Source organism: Arvicola amphibius, chromosome 7 (assembly GCF_903992535.2).
Source record: "Arvicola amphibius chromosome 7, mArvAmp1.2, whole genome shotgun sequence".
Lineage (NCBI taxonomy): Eukaryota > Metazoa > Chordata > Mammalia > Rodentia > Cricetidae > Arvicola > Arvicola amphibius.
The window spans coordinates 87020672-87039534 of NC_052053.1; positions in this window are offsets into that span (position 1 = coordinate 87020672).

An 18863-nucleotide genomic window follows, 5' to 3' on the forward strand; every position below is an offset into this window, starting at 1 on the left:
CCTCCTCCGGGGAGGGGCAAGTATGTAGTGATGAGGCGAGCAGGCCTGCTTTTTATCCTGCCTGGCTCCCGCATGGCTAGCTTTACACCTGAAATAACAACACACAAATTGTATTCATTTAAACACTGCCTGGCCCATTAGCTCTAGCCTCTTACTGGCTAACTCTCACATCTTGATTAAGCCATTTCTATTAATGTGTATCACCATTTGACTGTGGCTTACCGGCATGAGTCTAACCTCCATCTGTCTTGGGTAGGAGAAGCATGGTGTCTGCCTGTCTCTGCTTTCTTCCTCCCACAATTCTGTTATGTATTCCCTGCCTACCTAAGTTCTGACCTATCAGGCTGAGCAGTTTTCTTTATTAATTAACCAATGAAAGCAACAGATAGATAGAAGACCCTCCTACATCACAAGTACACAGCCCAAAATTCTAAAGAAATTTAAAATTTCCTGAACTCCCCAGAATTTGTTCAAATACTTTATTAAAGAGATTTTCTCCTATTTGGGAAACATTCTTAATCCAAAATGGAATGTGATCCTGAAAGCCTAATTCGTTAATAATAAGTCTGTAATCACAGATTCTTCCTTTTGTTCTTCAAGTTTGTGATACTAGTTCATGATGTATTCTTCAGGATTGCTTCTATTGACTGTAGAAAACATTTAATTTAGCTTTCATGTAATTTCTGTAGTATCTTGTATATAATTCAAAGGATACACCATGTATTTTAAAGTACTAAGTTCACCACACATATGGTTATGCATGTTGGTTTGAACCCTTTAAAATTCCATTTGCTTCTCCCTCCCATGCCTCTAAACAGCTCTATTGATTCCTGTTTAAATGTGAACAAATATGTTGCAAGTTTTACATTACTTGCAATAGCTTTAGAAAAGTCATATACACACAGTCACATGCCATATAACTTATAATCATAAGTAAACATGCAAAAAGACTTACATATTCTAATCAACAAATTCAGGTACTATACATATTGAATATCAGTGCCTTTTCTGTTACTAAAACAATTCTAAATATTTCAGGAAAAATAATAAATAATAATGATGATGATGATGATGATGATCATTAATGTTCCAGAACCCTTACTGAACCTAAACAAAAAATAAAAATAAAACATAAAATGTTCATTTCTAAACAAGAAAAGTACTTGGAAAATAAATTGCAATAGATAGGAAGGGTAATATTTCCAATCTTATTATTGTTTGAGAATCTATAATTAGATCCTGTCACTGAGGAAAGGTGAAGATCCAAAATATTGAATATTTTTAACAAGATATTTAATTTCTGCAGAGTATAGTGCATGTATATTTTTGAACTCAAATGCATTATATATCTATAAACTTTTCGCTTCTAATCTTATTATGGAATAAGACCTTTCAGTCAAGATGATTTAAACATGGGTTGCTAAGTATCTCTATGAACTTCTCAGATAAAAGCACAAGAATGAGTGATAATTTGTATGTTCTCCCATGGACAATAAAGTTTCTATTAAATTAAGTGACTTCAGCCTACCTTTAAATTAGGAGACTACAGTGAAGAATGCTATCACTAAGCAGAATAAAAATTCACAGGTACCTGCTAGTAAAGGGATGATGACCTGCTAAATATATCTGGAAACAAAATGAATCTTTGAAATAAAACCACTAAACATGAACCATTTGATCATTTATGGACTTACTGGGGCAGTTGATTTTCTTCTTGCTTTAACTCTGAAAGCAGAGCTTTATGGGTCCATTCCTAACAAAAATTGAAAGAGGCAAGACCCACTAGGATGCTATGAGTCTACCCTTCATTTACGAGGAGATGGAAACTGAGGGGTCCGCTCAGCAGCTTAGTAACAGCACAGCCATAGCACCCCAGCAAGGGAAATGCAAATCAGTCAAGGCCCAGTTAACAAGTCCCCACCACCACAGAGGATACATATAGTATACCTAATAAAACGAGAAAGCCATTAAAAATAGTCGAAGTGCCTTTGCAAACAGATGAAAGTGGAAACACACCAAAGACATTCACTAACAGCTCCCTTCATTGCTGCTCTGTGCATTCCAAAACAATCTTATACAATAAAGGAACTTCTGGAGGCATTACCATCCCTGACTTCAAACTCTATTACAGAACTACAGTATTGAAAACAGCTTGGTACTGGCATACAAATAGAGAAGTCGACCAATGGAATCGAATAGAAGACCCGGATCTTAACCCACAAACCTATGAACACCAGATTTTCGATAAAGGAGCTAAAAGCACACAATGGAAGAAAGAAAGCATCTTCAGCAAATGGTGCTGGCATAACTGGATGTCAACCTGTAGAAGAATGAAAGTAGATCCGTATCTATCACCATGCACAAAACTCAAGTCCAAATGGATTAAAGACCTCAATATCAATATGAATACACTGAACCTGTTAGAGGAGAAAGTGGGAAGTACTCTACAACATGTGGGCACAGGAGACCACTTCCTACGTATAGCCCCAGCAGCACAGACATTAAGGGCAACATTGAATAAATGGGACCTCCTGAAGCTGAGCAGCTTCTGTAAAGCAAAGGACACTGTCACTAAGAGAAAAAGGCAGCCTACTGACTGATGAAAGATCTTCACCAACCCCGCAACAGACAAAGGTCTGATCTCCAAAATATATAAGGAACTCAAAAGACTAGACTTTAAAATGCTAATTAACCCAATTAAAAAATGGGGCACTGAACTGAACAGAGAATTCTCAACAGAAGAAGTTCGAATGGCCAAAAGACAATTAAGGTCATGCTCAACCTCCTTAGCAATAAGGGAAATGCAAATCAAAACAACGTTGAGATACCATCTTACACCTGTCAGATTGGCTAAAATCAAAAACACCAATGATAGCCTTTGCTGGAGAGGTTGTGGAGTAAGGGGTACACTCATCCATTGCTGGTGGGAATGCAAACTTGTGCAACCGCTTTGGAAAGCAGTGTGGGGTTTCTCAGGAAATTTGGGATCGACCTACCCCAGGACCCAGCAATCCCACTGTTGGGGATTTACCCAAGAGATGCCCAATCATATTACAAAAGCATTTGTTCAACTATGTTTATAGCAGCATTATTTGTAATAGCCAGAACCTGGAAACAACCTAGATGGCCTTCAGTGGAAGAATGGATGAGAAAGTGTGGAATATATACACATTAGAGTACTACTCGGCAGGAAAAAACAATGACATCTTGAATTTTGCATGCAAATGGATGGAAATAGAAAACACCATCCTGAGTGAGGTAACCCAGGGCCAAAAAGATGAACATGGGATGTACTCACTCATAATTGGTTTCTAACCATTATAAAGCCTATAATTTGTAAAAAATCCTAGAGAAGCTAAATAAGAAGGTGAATCCAAAGAAAAACATATAGTTATTTTCCTGGATATTGGAAGTAGACAAGATTGCCGGACAAAAATTGGAAACTTGGGAGTGGGGTGGGATGGGGGGATGGGAGATGGGGAGAGAAAAGTGTGAAGTGGAGGATGGGAAGAGCTTGGGGGAAGAAGATGGTTGGGATATAGGAAGGGTGGATATGGGAACAAGGAATTTTATATCTCAATTAAGGGAGCCATTCTAGGGTTGGCAGAGACTTGACTCTAGAGGGGTTCCCAGGTGTCCAGGAAGACGCCCCCAGCTAGTTCCTTGGGCAGCTGAGTAGAGGGTGACAGAAATGTCCAGATCCTATTGCCATACGCATGAATATTTTGCATATCACCATAGAACCTTCACCTGGTGTTGGATGGAGAAAATGACAGAGCCCCACATAGGAGCACCGGTCTGAGCTCCCAAGGTCCTGATGAGGAGCAAAAGGAGGGAGATCATGAGCAAGGAAGTCAGGACTGTGAGGAGTGCGTTCACCCATTGAGACGGTGGGACAGATCTAACGGGAGACCTCCAAGTCCAGTCGGAATGGGACTGATGGAACAAGGGACCAAACCGGACTCTCTGAATGTGGCTGACGGTGGAGGCTGACTGAGAAACCAAGGACAACGGCGATGGGCTTGATCTCTACAGCATGGACAGGCTAACTGTGAGCTTTATCAGTTTGGTTGCTCACCTTCCTGGACTTAGGAGGAGTTGGGAGGACCTTGGACTTAACATAGTGAAGGGAACCCTGATGGCTCTTTGGCTTGGAGAGGGGCAGAGTGGGGGTATGTTTGGAAGGGAGGGGAGGGAAGGAGGAGGAGGAGGGGAGGAGATGGAAATGTTTAATAAAAAATGAGGGAAAAAAAAGAATACTAAAAAAAAAAAAAAAAAAAAGAAATGCTATGCTTGGTGGTGTATGCCTCTAGCCCCAAGGAAGCAGAGGCAGGTGGATCTCCATGAATCCAAGGCCAGATTGATCTCTGGAGAAAGTCCCACGTCAGCCAAGGCTACATAGTAAGAACCTCTTTCAAACAAGCAGGTGAACAAAAATAGTTCACTCTTTGAAAATATTTATGAAGAATTTATATTATGTCCAAATTATGAGTTTTCTTCTTCTTTCTATACATGTATGTATTGTGTACCATTTTTTTTTCCGAGCAAAGCAAAATAATTACTTTTCATCTTTTACAATGTGAAGATTGCTGGTTGTGAAACATCCTTTGTTCTACTTATTTTCATTTTTATGAATTGCTAAAATTCTATTTCATTTTTTGATTTAATTTTGTTTTCATTTTCTCCATTTTTTTTCTTATACACTAAAGTTTACCCTAACAAAGAAAGGGAAAGGCCAAGGATAGACAGAGAGGGGAGAAGGAAGAGAGATAGTGGGAGGTTAAGGGAGGGAGAGAGGGGAAGAAAGAGAGACCCAACATGGATAGAAAAACTAAAGTCAAGGAGCAGAGAAGAAAAAAATATGCAAGTAATTATATTTTCTCTCAATTTCTCTGTACCCAAAGGCCTAATTAAACTTAAAAGGAAAATGACACAAATAATATTAGATTTCAAATTCATGAAATGTGGTTAAATTGTGGAAAAGTCCATCGACAGGATTTTCTTCAAAATAAAAATCTGAAAAAGAGACTGCATACGTAGATTTCACACCTAGCAAATGAAAGAGCCCGGGAGATCACCAACTCCAGTTGGAATGGGACTGATGGATCATGCGACCAAACCCGTCTCTCTGAATGTGGCCAACAGCGGGGGCTGACTGAGAAGCAAAGGACAAAGGCTCTGGGCTCTGATTCTTCTGCATGGGCGGGATCTGTGGGAGCCTTCTCAGCTTGGTCGATCACCTTCCTGGACCTGGGGGGAGTTGGGAGGACCTTGGTCTTAGCATAGAGTGGGGAACCCTGATGGCTCCTTGGCCTTGAGAGGGAGGGAGGGGAGGTATAGGTGGAGGGGAGGGGAGGGAAGGGGGAAAAGGAGGGGAGGGAAGGGGGAGGAGGAGGGAAGGAGATGGAAATTTTTAAATATAAAAAAAATAAACCATGAGAAAAAAAAAAAAAAAAAGAAAGAAAGAGCCCGGCAATGAAAACACAATTAAGGGCAAATCCTCATCTATCTGGGATGTGTTACTTCTATACATCACAATAGTTCAGAAATTGAACTATGGCAAAATTTTAGGTTTGGGGAAAGGTAACATATCACATCCAGTGTCACAGAAAAGTCCTTGTATGAACCAAAAAAACACCGGTTGGATTCAAACAAGGGCAAGGAGTCTTAACATAACACAATGCTATCCACATCTATCGACTAGGACACCTGACCAGTTACAGCATGTTAAAGATCTTAAAGATCTGTAGTTCGAAATTAGTTTTTGTCCTATTTTAAATATTGTGGGATGCTGAAGTTATAGGAGGAAATACAATGAGGCACAAGGCTTCATTGGGGGCTTATTATGACAGTACCATGTAGCATTTCTGTCCTCTTCACTTTGCTTCAAAGTGATGACTCTTTTATATTTTAAAAATAGATTTTAAAATATATTTTCCTTTTATTTTTAGGTTCATAAGATAATTACTCTAATTCCCGCTTCACTTTCCTTCAAGCAAACCCTTTAATGTACCCAACCCTGTTCTCTTTCAAATTTACAGCCTCTTTTCTCATTATATGCATGTATATGTATACACATATACAGATATATTTCTAAATATAACCTGCTAAGTCTGTACCATGTTACTTGTAGGTGTGTTGATTGGACTGATAATTAGGTATTCAATGACCAATTGCTATGATCTTTTTCCCAAGCAAAAGTCTTTAGGTTTCTGTTGTTCTTTGTGCAGTGATAAGGACGGACACTTGGTCTTTCTTCTATCCACTTTCAAAGTGAATTTTAGCGGAAGAGAGTTCTATACCTCTACCTATCTTAGCACTTAGCCCAGTACTTTTTTATTCTACTTTTCTGTCCATAATGAAGTGTATTATTCATTAGTGATATCTTAAAATGCATCTGAATTTGAAAATCTATTATCATTATCAGGCTTCACAAAACCAATATTTATGAATGTAGATACTTCGTACCTGAAATACCATTTTCTAAATAGACCCCTGGAAACTGGTGTTTCTCAAAATGAGAACTCTGCTGCCTTATTCATTTCCCAGTGATGATGGCATTATCAATTTAGCTCACACACTAATATCAATATCACCTTGTGTATACTAATTTTTTTAAAAATATATTATAATGAATTAGAAATTACTTGTTCTAAGTGACTCAAGATTTTATATTCTTTATGGCTTGTTTCATTACTATATCCAACCTGCTACGCTTACTGAGGCTCATGGGACTGAAGTGGACATGTTATTCTGGGAACATTTTGTACAAAAGTGCACATAACTTTAAACTCGAGCATTTCAAGGACATCACTGGGTCCCAAGAGAGGGCAAGCAAGGAAAATACATGCATTAGTTGACTCTCAATCTTCACTCTGGGCTTCTCGTTTCTCTGCTTCTTGCTTCCTCTACCTACTTTCCTGTTTTCCCTCTCAAAAGATTCAGAATGGCAGCTATAATTATAGTTCCCTCAAATACATATTACTTGACCCTGACTCACCCATACAGACTCATAAAGCTCTTTTTAAAAAGGAGCAAGAAAAATAATTGACATGATCCACCAAAGTCATGAATCTTTTCTTTTTTCTCATTTTTTAAACAAGAGTATTATTCTTAATTGTCATGCCACTGCTTTTTCTTCCTCCGAAACTTCATATTTTATAGAATGTTTCTCTACTGCTGGAAAGAGCAACACCCATTCAAAAGTCTAGACCATCTTTAAATTTCCTACAGAAAATGCATGCAAAGTTTCTGATAGTTCTGATAGATTGGTCTGCCTTTGTCACAAATCAATATGGCAACTCATTGTGGGGAGAACAATCCAGTAGATGGGTCATAGTAGCTGCCAGTCCTGGCTTACTTGTTTTCCCCATTCAGATAGCCATGGGACTCTAAGTCACATGACTTACTACTGAACCAGAAAATGAGAAATGAGAAAAATTTACATGGAAAAGAATAGTAGAAATATTGCACACACACACACACACACACACACACACACACAAACACACAAAACCAAAGAGCATGTAAGCCTTAGTTGAGACCAAAAGTCTGGTCGCACATTTACACATTAACCAAATATGTCCTCACTTACCAAACTCACAAAATGTCAGCACTTGCTAGATAATGAAAAGGTTGTTAATGCTTGTAGGTAGATAAAATACCTGTGTATAGGAACACCATTTTCCACATTTGACAGTGAGTATACAGTATGACTAGAAAACCTGCTACACATATGGTTACTCACTATATTTTTTAAAACACAAATACTTGCACTTGTTTGGACATAATAAAAGCATATTTAATCCTTGAAGATATTTCCGAGAATAACCAAAGCCTTGAAAAGATTATTTCTAATTGCCTTGCCGTCTTCTGCAACCTGTTACCAACTCATGTTGGTAGATCTTTGAGTGCTTTCAAAAAATCCTAGTAAGTAACATTTCTCTCCTAGCCCTTTGGCTGAGAATAAATTGCAACACAGGATGTGACCTCTGGATGTTTTTCTTCTTTATAATGGCGGGTGTGAAAGCTAGAGGAGCGAGGGCTAAGTCCTTTGTGTTAAAACCTTTACCTTCGTTATTCTTATTATTGCCTGTAACAAAGAAAGACTGTGCCCCCAGTCACAATCAATTGTATTTCCAAGTCTAGCAACTGAGAAAATATAGATTCAAGCTCCCTCTATCCAGGTAGCTTTCTATAATAGCTCACGGTGATGTCAGAGGTTGAGTTAAGTGCGTTTAGCCATGCAGTGATTTTTAAGAACACGCATCTGGAAGTGGATTCCTGCAGTTTAAGCACAAGTACTTATTTATGTAAACATATCACATACCTATACATTTTCAAGTAAATTTGTATCTTTCTTCTTTTGTTTTGAGTTCAATTGGCTAAGCCCATGAGTCCTTCTCACTGTTAATAAGATAAGGCAACAACATTACAAGGCAGAAGAATGTACACATTTTTCTCAAATTGTTTAGTCTCTTTGGAACTGAAAGATTGTGATGAGCTAGAGTTTCCCGTTGATTTAGAGATGTATTGTGACTTTCTGAAAGCAAGGGGTGCTAGGATTAGAATGGCCCTATGAGGAAAGTGCAGGCTTTACCTCTTCCTGCCTATTTTCTTTCTGGCATGCTAATTCAGTGAAAAATCCCAATCATGTGCTCTCCACTATACCCACCTATGTTCCTGCCCTGATCTATAGCTGAGCTTTCACTACAACTACCAGCTGGATTTCTCAAAGTTAATACTTAAAAACGCCAAGGAGGTTACTTCAGAATGACCATCTTTATCGTCTGAATAGAGTTGACAATGCTGTGCCTTTTTAGAAGACAGAACCTGCAGTTTTGATTTACAATACAGTATCAGTCAAGTATCTAAACTGTTAAAACCTAGCACCGACAAAATAGGTCCCTCTACTCTCATATTTATCATTATTAAATTGCAACCTACCATGCTAATTGCTGACACAGGCACATTAATAGTCTGTGTCATCTTTCCCTAAGAGCATCGTAGGAATTGATTTTCACTATAAATTGGTAAGTTATAACCCCCAGGTTAGGAGTGTGAAAAGTGAAGCTAACAGGTGTAAAATAACTTTCTGAAGGCTATACCCAAAGAGAAGTGGGGGGGGATGTAGCTCAGAACCTGTCAACGTGAACAATAATGGCACCCGTCAATTCAGTAACACTCTGCAGAGTTTGCCTCCTGACACAAAGTGCCATATCCGTTCCTGGGACCCAGATGCAGTGCTCCACACTTGCATCCCTGCCTAAGATCAGAAGAGTGGGTGGATCCGAGGAAAGCCTTGCCTACAATTCCATTCGTCTTATATGCCAGCCTAGCCCCCATTGCTTGTCATTCTACATGAGGCCGAAAACAAGTGCAAATTAAATCCAGCTGTCAAGACTGCCAGATCCGGTGTGAGCAGAGATGCTCTTTAGTCCTAATGTGACAGCTCTGATTGAAAAGACAAAAAGAATTTAATCAGTCACCATGCACTGTGGCTGTGGTAACTGTGGAGGTTTTTTTTTTTTTTTTTTTATTGCTTTGCAGCCCCTCCCAAGTCCCTTTCTTTCATGTGCCAGTGTGCATTGTGTTGCTTGCAATGATCCCTCCCGGCTAAGCTTCAATAATTGGATTATTCACACACTGTGTGAGTAGCTCCTGTAAGTCAGCAGTTCATGGAGCCCTGCAAGGAGGCAGGTGCTGGAGCAGAAAGGGTGTGCTTTTCCAGAGTTGGCCCTGGGTCCTCAGGATGCTGTAAAGTTTGATGGTCTGAAGCAGACGTGCCTGCTCAACCTCCAGGTCATAAAGAAGGGCAGTTCAGTACACCAATCTCCCAGGCACAGGGACATGGACCTGGGGAGGAAATGAGGAAATTTTATTTTTAGGAATTGTGGACCCTTTTTGTGCCTGAGTCTCTCTGAATATCCAGTGAGATTAAGGTCAGGAGATTAAGGCAATGCTTTACCAGAGGCGAGGTAAGCTCCCTTAGCAAGAATGACCAAAAAGAAAGAACTCTGGTTTTGGTGACCTTGCTAAATTTCAGGATATGGAGAATTATTTGCCACAAGTCATTAACCCACTCTTTTGCTGAACTGAAAAAAAAAAAATAGCAAGGTAAGGACTGTTCATCAGTTACTAAAGTTTCTGTATGCTGAGACAAACTCTCAAGGCAAGCTCTTGCTTCTGTTTTACCTGTTTCAGTTCTTAACAGTAGAAGTAAAAGAGAAGCTCAGAGGTACTAAGATGATTTGTACAGGAAAAATGACTGGCATCTTATAAATAGGTGGTTAGAGGGCATGACCATAGTTCACTGACAGACTTGCTTATTCCTTCAGTAGGGGTGTTCTGGCTTCAAATACCAGAATCACAAGACAAATAAAATAAAGTAAAATAAAATGATTATCTTTGTTTTAGGCAATTATCCATACTTGGGATTAGATTTATCAGTCCAGTTTCTTGAGGCTTTTCTTCATTTTCACAAGGCTTTCTTCTATGGACATGCTTTCTCTGTCAGTCTTTAGACCTCTCTTTCCCTCTGAAGGACAGTGGTCATTGGATTAGGGCCTCCCATGATCTAGAAGGAACTCATTTTAACTTGAAAACTTCATTGGAGACTCTAATAACAAAGATGATTCTTATGTGCAGGAGTTAGAAATTAACAAATATGTTTAAGGAATACACTTCAATCCATGTGAAATAATAAAATTTTGGATTTTAAACATGATGTAGTGTGATGATTTTATTGCCAAATGAAAGGATGCCTTCACTTTGTCTTTCAAAACTTGGTTTATTCTATCACAGTGCTTAATTAATTACAGATTAATTGTTTTTTAATTTTACTTATTTCATTAATATTTGCATTCATTTATCTAATACACATTTCTCTTTCTTCATCACAGTTTTGCCTGAAATACTAGCAAGGAACCTGTCACATATTTTTTTCAGTACAAAAATATGCTCTGGCTAAATGTGAAATATATTTTGTGAAATAGGCAATTTAAAGGTGATTAAAAACTATCCAAAATATCAGTGTAACAGAGAAAATATTAGCAGTTATTTGTTTAAATCCTTATAGTATTTTTACTTAATTGTTTTTTTTCATTCCATAATTATACCAACTTTACATTATGTATCCTCCATTCGTGCCATTTTTTCCAATATAATATTTTTATGGATTATTTGGGAATTTCACATATTTCACCCTAAACACACTCACTTCCCAATGCTCCTAGGTCCATCAGAACACCTTTGTGATCTTACTCCATAAAAAGAAGAAAAAAGAAAAATACATGCCAAGTCCAAATTGCGTCAAACTCCCAGTGGCTATCCCCTTAAAGACTACTGAGTCCTTCCCCATCTGCATCTCTGCTGGAAGCTATCAGCTGTGACGAGCTACACATCAGTATTCCTATCACAGATTTAACAGTTCTCATCAATGATTTCCTATCCAGATTGCTCCCTTTCTTTCCTTTTTTTCTTCAGGGTGTGGGGGAGAGGTTGTCATAGAAGCCGTCTATATCTCTCATTCATTGATACTGCTGCAAAAGAAGCTTCCTTGTCCTTTACAACTAGTGGGTGCACAGATCAACAGCTTACATTTGGCTTCGGGCTACAGCACAGCACAGACCAGGAACATCAACATGGACTCTGGCAGAGGCCCAGACCAAGGATCCCCTCAGGATCTCTGACATGAAGCATGTTTTTAGTGTGTGTCCTCCAAAGTTCTCTAGTAAGTGGTAAAAGATTCCTTTGATCTGAAGAGACACTAGAGAATTTTTATAAACTTTTTGAGGGAGTTTCAGAAACTACACTAAGTGATGTATATTAATATACATGGACATTTGCTGAAATTGGTCATTCACTTCAATTTTTAGATTTTCTTCAGATTGGCAGTTCTTATGCAGTTTTATCTAATATATGAGGATATTTCCCTAGCACCAATACAGATCCGACTTGGTCAGTTGAAAGTTTATGATCCTGAAATTATTAAAGATTCAGCGAAAAGGGCAGTTTGTAAGGTGTCCTGGGAAATTCTAGACATTCCCATGAATTGGGAAGAAAAGATATCAGCTCAGAGGGTCAGACAAACACAGACAAGAAAGACTGAAGAGGATGAGTGTTGGGATATTTTGTTTGTGTTCAGACAAACAAAGCTTACCTCTGGACCTCAGAGGGTAGAGCTAGCCACTAGATAAGAATAGAAATCTGGAGGTCTGTGCAGACAGACAGGAGGTGATAAGATTGGGTGGAGAAAGGAAGTGATAAGGGTGATAATGACAGGAGCTTGTCCCTTTTAGGTCTGAGGAGTCGGAGAGGTAAGACATGACTGTGGCTGGTCTTTTACTTCTCTGATTTTTCAGCTTTTACCCCAATATACAACTCTGAGTTTTGTTATTAAGATTCATTGGGATCACACTTCAGGTGAGCTAAATCTGAATGTGCTTCTCATGATATTGGTACTAAGCAGCTGCTTTCGCTAACAATCATTGACTTTGGCTCATAAGGTAAGAGCATGATAAGAAACTGGAATTGCTTTTATTTTGTGTCTGTTTTTTATTGGAAGGCACAGAGGTAAATTATTGGTCTTAGTATTTCCTCTTGTGTTATATTACATTCAGAAGAGCAAAGCTTGGAAGATGAACCCTTCTCTCCTAAGCATATATAATGGCAAGAATTATCAAAGAAAATAAAGCTGTACTCTAGAGAAGATACAATCATCAGGTAGGAATCACATCTGTTCCTTCAACAGATGGCAGATTATTGACATATTAATAACATATTTGACCATCTTTCAGACCTCTCTGCAGGAGCAGGGTTGAGACAATGAAAGATCAGGGAGGGAGATAATCATACCTTGAGAACTGATTAGGAATGCATGCACCTTGCACTATAATTAATCCTTAACCTCATAGAAGTGACTGGAAAAGAGGTCTGGGATAACAGAACCACTTCACGTCTTTATCTTTGAGTGAGGATACACATAATAACTCTACCTCTGCCTTTCATGTTTTTTTTTTTAAATCTCAAATAAACTTAATGGAGTAGTTAACCAAGGGTTGCTGAACAAGTTTTCTGCTCTAAAAACTCCAGGGAAGCTCACAGAATGGTTTCTCACCAAAACTATGGAGTGCATTTTCACTCATCACGAAACTGTGAAACTCTATAGGTCTTGAGTTAATGTGACTCCAGAGAAAACAGGAAGGGACAATATAAGAGAACAATGTGTTCAAAATTTTATTCTCCTGGTATTCCATCATTAAATAGATTAATTATAAAACATTATATTTGGGTTTGGTGATATATATAACCCACAAATAAGTTGCACAATATTTTCCTTACTACTTAGTTAAAAAATTAATAGACTATACCCTACATTCTTTTTAAAAAAATTTGTTTAATTAAGGTTTTTTTGAAATTTGAGTGATATATATATATATATATATATACACACACACACACATATTGAACATATATTTCCTCCCCTATTCTTCTATTCACCCATTCTTTCTTATCCACCCAAGCTTGTGTCAGTTAAAAAACAACTTTCAAAGTCAGTTTGGCTCTACTCAAATAGTCTTAGCTGTGTGGTCTTCTAGAGTGGTCAACTTACCAGGCTGGACACTCTCAGAGAAACTCTTTCTCTCTCTCTCCATCTCCTGGCAGGTAACAACTGAGAATAGTTCCACAGATTTCTGTAAGATTGTGTGCCCAAATACCTTTTCGCCACTAGGATCTTGTCTGACTTGGGCTTGCATGGGTTTTATACATGATATCACAAGTGATGTGAGTTCAGGTTTGCATTTGACCCACTCTATCCAGATGATAATTTTCTCTTGTAGTCATCAATTACCACAGGCTCTGGTGGGATTGTTGGTTTTGAACTATTTTGTATGTTTATTTTTTAATCATACTATATTTTCTGGAGTATCACTCCAGAAAAATAGATTCAGTGTTTAGGGTTGAATTGTAGCTCTAGTTCCAGCTCTGCCATGTTGCTATTTTGTGACAATGTATTTTTTATTTTTTTTTAATTTATTTTTGTTATTTTAATTGAATTAAACAAAATGCAAAATATGAATAATACAATGTAATCAACAACTAAAATGAACCATATATGAGATGATATAATAAAATTTTTCCTTGCACAAACAACAAATAATGCTTTTATTCTTTTTTTTTTTCCTCATGGTTTATTTTTTTTATATTTAAAAAATTTCCATCTCCTTCCCTCCTCCTCCCCCTTCCCTCCCCTCCTTCTCCCCCTTCCCTCCCCTCCCCTCCACCCAAACCTCCCCTCCCTCCCTCTCAAGGCCAAGGAGCCATCAGGGTTCCCCACTCTATGCTAAGATCAGGGTCCTCCCAACTCCCCCCTGGACCAGGATGGTGATCGACCAAGCTGAGAAGGCTCCCACAGAGCCCGTCCATGCAGAACAATCAGAGCCCAGAGCCATTGTCCTTTGCTTCTCAGTCAGCCCCCGCTGTTGGCCACATTCAGAGAGACGGGTTTGGTCGCATGATCCATCAGTCCCAATCCAACTGGAGTTGGTGATCTCCCATTAGTTCTGTCCCACCGTTTCCATGAGTGAACGCACCCCTCTCGTTCCTGACTTTCTCCCTCATGTTCTCGCTCCTTCTGCTCCTCATCAGGACCTTGGGAGCTCAGTCCAGTGCTCCAATGTGGGGCTCAGTCACCTTCCCCATCTGTCGCCAGCTGGAGGTTCCCTCCCGGTCCTGACTTTCTTTCTCATGTTCTCTCTCCTTCTGCTCCTCATCAGGACCTTGGGAGCTCAGTCCGGTGCTCCAATGTGGGGCTCTGTCATTTTCTTCATCTATCGTCAGGTGGAGGTTCTTAAGGAGTATAGTATAGTATTTTTTAAAAATTATTTTTATTGATTTTATTGAGCTCTCCATTTTTCTTGTTCCCCATCTCTCCCTCTCCTCTCCCCTTCTACCTTCTCTCATGGCCTCCTGTTCCAATTTACTCAGGAGATCTTGTTTTTCTCTACTTCCCATGTAAATTAGATCCATATATACGTGATTTTACCCTGGAAGTTTACCACTGAATTCACAAATGTCATATATTGTTTCCTAAGAGTGTTTGATTCCTAGCAACATTTGATAAAGTAAATTAATGTTCCCATGAAGAAAAGTCACACCTCTGTTGAAGTTTTCACAAGGTTGATTGGCTAATTAGAAATTAGGAATTGTAGAAAGTCAAAATGTTTCAGTGCTACACTCAAATGACCTTAAAACATGTTTAGTCTCCTCAATAGCCATTTTTAGTGCACCTCCGTACTGATCCTAATATCCTTTTGCCTATAATGTAAAGCCTTTAAAATGTATTCACATATTACTTCCTTCCACAACCTCCAAAACTAAGAATGTATGAAACAATATTGGCAACTTCTATTAGAGTTCTCGCTCTTTGTTGTTACTTACATATCTACTTTTTCATTAAAGTATTTGGTAAATGTCTTGATTTTTGTCTTTCTTTGGTTCTATACCTAGGGAAATTACAGGAAATCACTTCCACTTTGGAACTTCTTACTCAGGGCAACTTAACTCTATGTTCCTGGGTCATATTCTCTCAAATTTGACTCAAAATAAATTTTCATTATTCCCTTTGAAATGAAAATTATATTTTCATCAATAACATGGGATAAGGCAACCAATACAATTTTGTTAAACGTTAACTTTATCCTTGTAGTTAGATAATCAATCCTAATACAAAGGGTTAATTTAAAATATTACATTGGTATTTAGCTCCTTGAAATCCATCAATTCTTGAGATTTAAATAAATAAAAGTTAAAATCATAACTGAAGAAAAAGTATCAGCATTCTCAAGTTTCTCATGGTTTAACCTCAAAAAATCTTTTCCGCACTAGCAATAACTTGGAACTAAATGCATGTGATCATTTTGTATTTGTCTGTTGAAAGGTGAAATGCTAAGGAGGATTTTGAAAACATATCTCAGGAAATAAAGAGTAGGTAGCACCATATCCATAGTGGCTAAAGAGAAGAAATAACATCGACTTTCAATAAACCCAGTCACATGCAGTCTCTATGATTCTCTATCAATGAATGAAGCGTGGTGTACATTTTCTACCTTCGCATCTCTGAGGGAAATGGGTCTTCTGGATTGTGACTGATGTAAATTGATGTTGCCTAGAACTGTGCTTTATTTCTTCATTTCTGCCTGCATTGGCAGCTGTGATTCTATGGATATATTACCACATTTGCTCAGTTCTTCCATGTTTAGGTTTTTATCAAATGATGAGTGTTGAAGAGTAAGTTCATAAAACAGAACCTAAAATATCTGTTGAGTATTTCAGATAAATAAGAATATTTCAGAGGTATTGAAATTTAAATTATACAGCCCTGAGTAAATCAAATAACAGGCAAATCACAAAAATTTTGATAATTTTTTTGGTAACTGATTATGATTATAGTATATTAGGCAATATTAACATAATTCCTTACAAGTAATTAGGTAATCTAATTATATGAAGGCAGTAACAGTTGAAGGAGGATGTAGATGTCAACAGTAGATTGTCCTGCATTGGTTACTGTACAGTTGCTGACAATCTCTAGTCATTGATTATGGAAAATTCTGACTCAACAGTCCAGAAAGTTTATTTATCAGCAAGATAAGCAAATCAAAAGACAACCTGAAGATAAGATAGGAAGCAGTATTTATATTGATTTAAAATATTTAAAGTGTCTCACTTTATTCTGTTCAGACACAAAATATGGATACTAAAAGTTCTCACATGATTATTGTTTGAACAAAAATGAATAAATGATTGCAACTCATTATTTCTTAATGTCTTAGTAACTTTTAAATTGCTGTGGTAGAAAACCATCACCCAGTCTTTATTTATTTATAAGTTATTTATTTATATGTAAAGTAAAGATTTGTGGCTTACATTTTCCAAGTGTTAGCATCTATGAGCATCATGGCAGGAAGCACGGTAGCTTGCAGGCAGAAACTGTAGCAGTAGTCAAGAGCTTACATCTTGAGACACAAGTATGAGAGACAGACAGACAGACAAACAGAGAAGGGGAGAGAGAGAGAGAAGTAAGCATGGGTCATTAAACAAGGAAAATATATTAGTTGTAATTATAGTCACTGTATTTTAAATTTGCTATCCAAAAAAAAGTTAATTAACTTGATATGATAAGTACCAATTAGTTAGGCATCCTAGATCCATTCATGTTGTTCTAGGGAATTAAGACTTTACAGATAAATACACAGAGATGCATCTTTGTATTCAAGGATAAATAACCTGCAAAGATGTCTAATTGACTTAGAATTTCTTCCAATTTCATAGCCTACTACCATCTAAAACCTGTTCACTTCCTGGCATATACAGAAAAGGGTCTCTCAATGAGTGTTTAGAAAAGCTTTGCCTATTGCATGACATAATACCTTTTAACTATAAAACTCAAGGAAAAGTTATAAAATGTAGGTCATAATGACAGAACAGTTATTGAGAAAATTAATTTTGTTATACTATATACATTTCTACTCTTGTTTAAGGTCTGAGGTTTATACAGATCATTTAAATAATAATGTATAATTAAAAATCACAGATTAATAGTCGCTTATAATAATCAAAATTTTAGTCTTGTTAGTTAGACATACAGAGATATATTTCAGTTAGTAATGTTCAACACTTCAAAGACCTACAGAATATGGTATTTAAAATTATTAAGAACTTAGATTTTTCTCAACAGTGGGAATCTGGTTCTTGAAGCTCCAAAGAAATACTTGGCTGCCATTTTTGTTGGTCTAGAAGCCCACCCCATTTTTAAACTGTTTTTTAAAATTTATTTATTATGCATACAATGTGCTTTTGGCATGTATGCGTACATGTCGGAAGAGGACACCCGATCTCATTATAGATGGTTGTAAACCACCATGTGGTTGCTGGGAATTGAACTCAGGTCCTCTGGAAGAGCAGACAGTGCTCTTAACCTCTGAACCATCTCTCCAGCCCCTTTTTAAACCTTTTTTAGGCCTTATGTGGATTCATGCACCAGATGGTGGGTGCCATTCTTTAGATGGAGACTGGTTGTTCACTTCCTGACCACTAAGACACAAATAATAACTCAGAAATTATATTAATTATAACAATGCTTGGCCTGTTAGCTCAGGCTTCTTATTGGCTAGCTCTTACATCTTAAATTAATCAATTTCTGTTAATCTGTGTGTCATCACAAAGCTGTGGCTTATCACATCTGATGTTCTGGTATCTTTCTCCTTTAGCAGCTACATGGTGTCTCTTTGACTCCAACTACTCTCTCAATATATCTCAGGATTTCCTGTCTGGCTTTATTTTTCCCTGCCATAAACCAACACAGCTTCTTTATTAATCAGTGGCAAAAAAATATTCACAGCATACAAAGGGGAATCCCACATCAACTTAGCAGCAAAGTGAAGATATATTTTTATATTGAAATAAATTTTTTTTACAAAGATATAAAACAAATTTCTGTTGATTCTTGTAACCATCCCCAAATGATCAAGGACATGAGCTGGTTAAACCTAGCATGCTCAGTTTGGCCAGACTTATGAGATGTTTTTACCAATTTTCTTTTATCGACACAAAATTTAGTGATTGAAGTCTCTGGAACTTTTTTCTTTGAAGTAGATTATGCATGCTCTTAAAGTAATTGATAGCCTCTCTAGGAATGACAGACATCTCTACTCTGGTTGCCTTTCTTACCTAAAGTTTATTTAGTCTGTCACAAAAAATGACATTTTCAAGAGGCCCCTAACAGCTTCTCTATATTAGAAAACAGGCACACATTTCTCTTCTCCCTGATGTATTAATCATTCCCTTTTCTTTTAACAAGC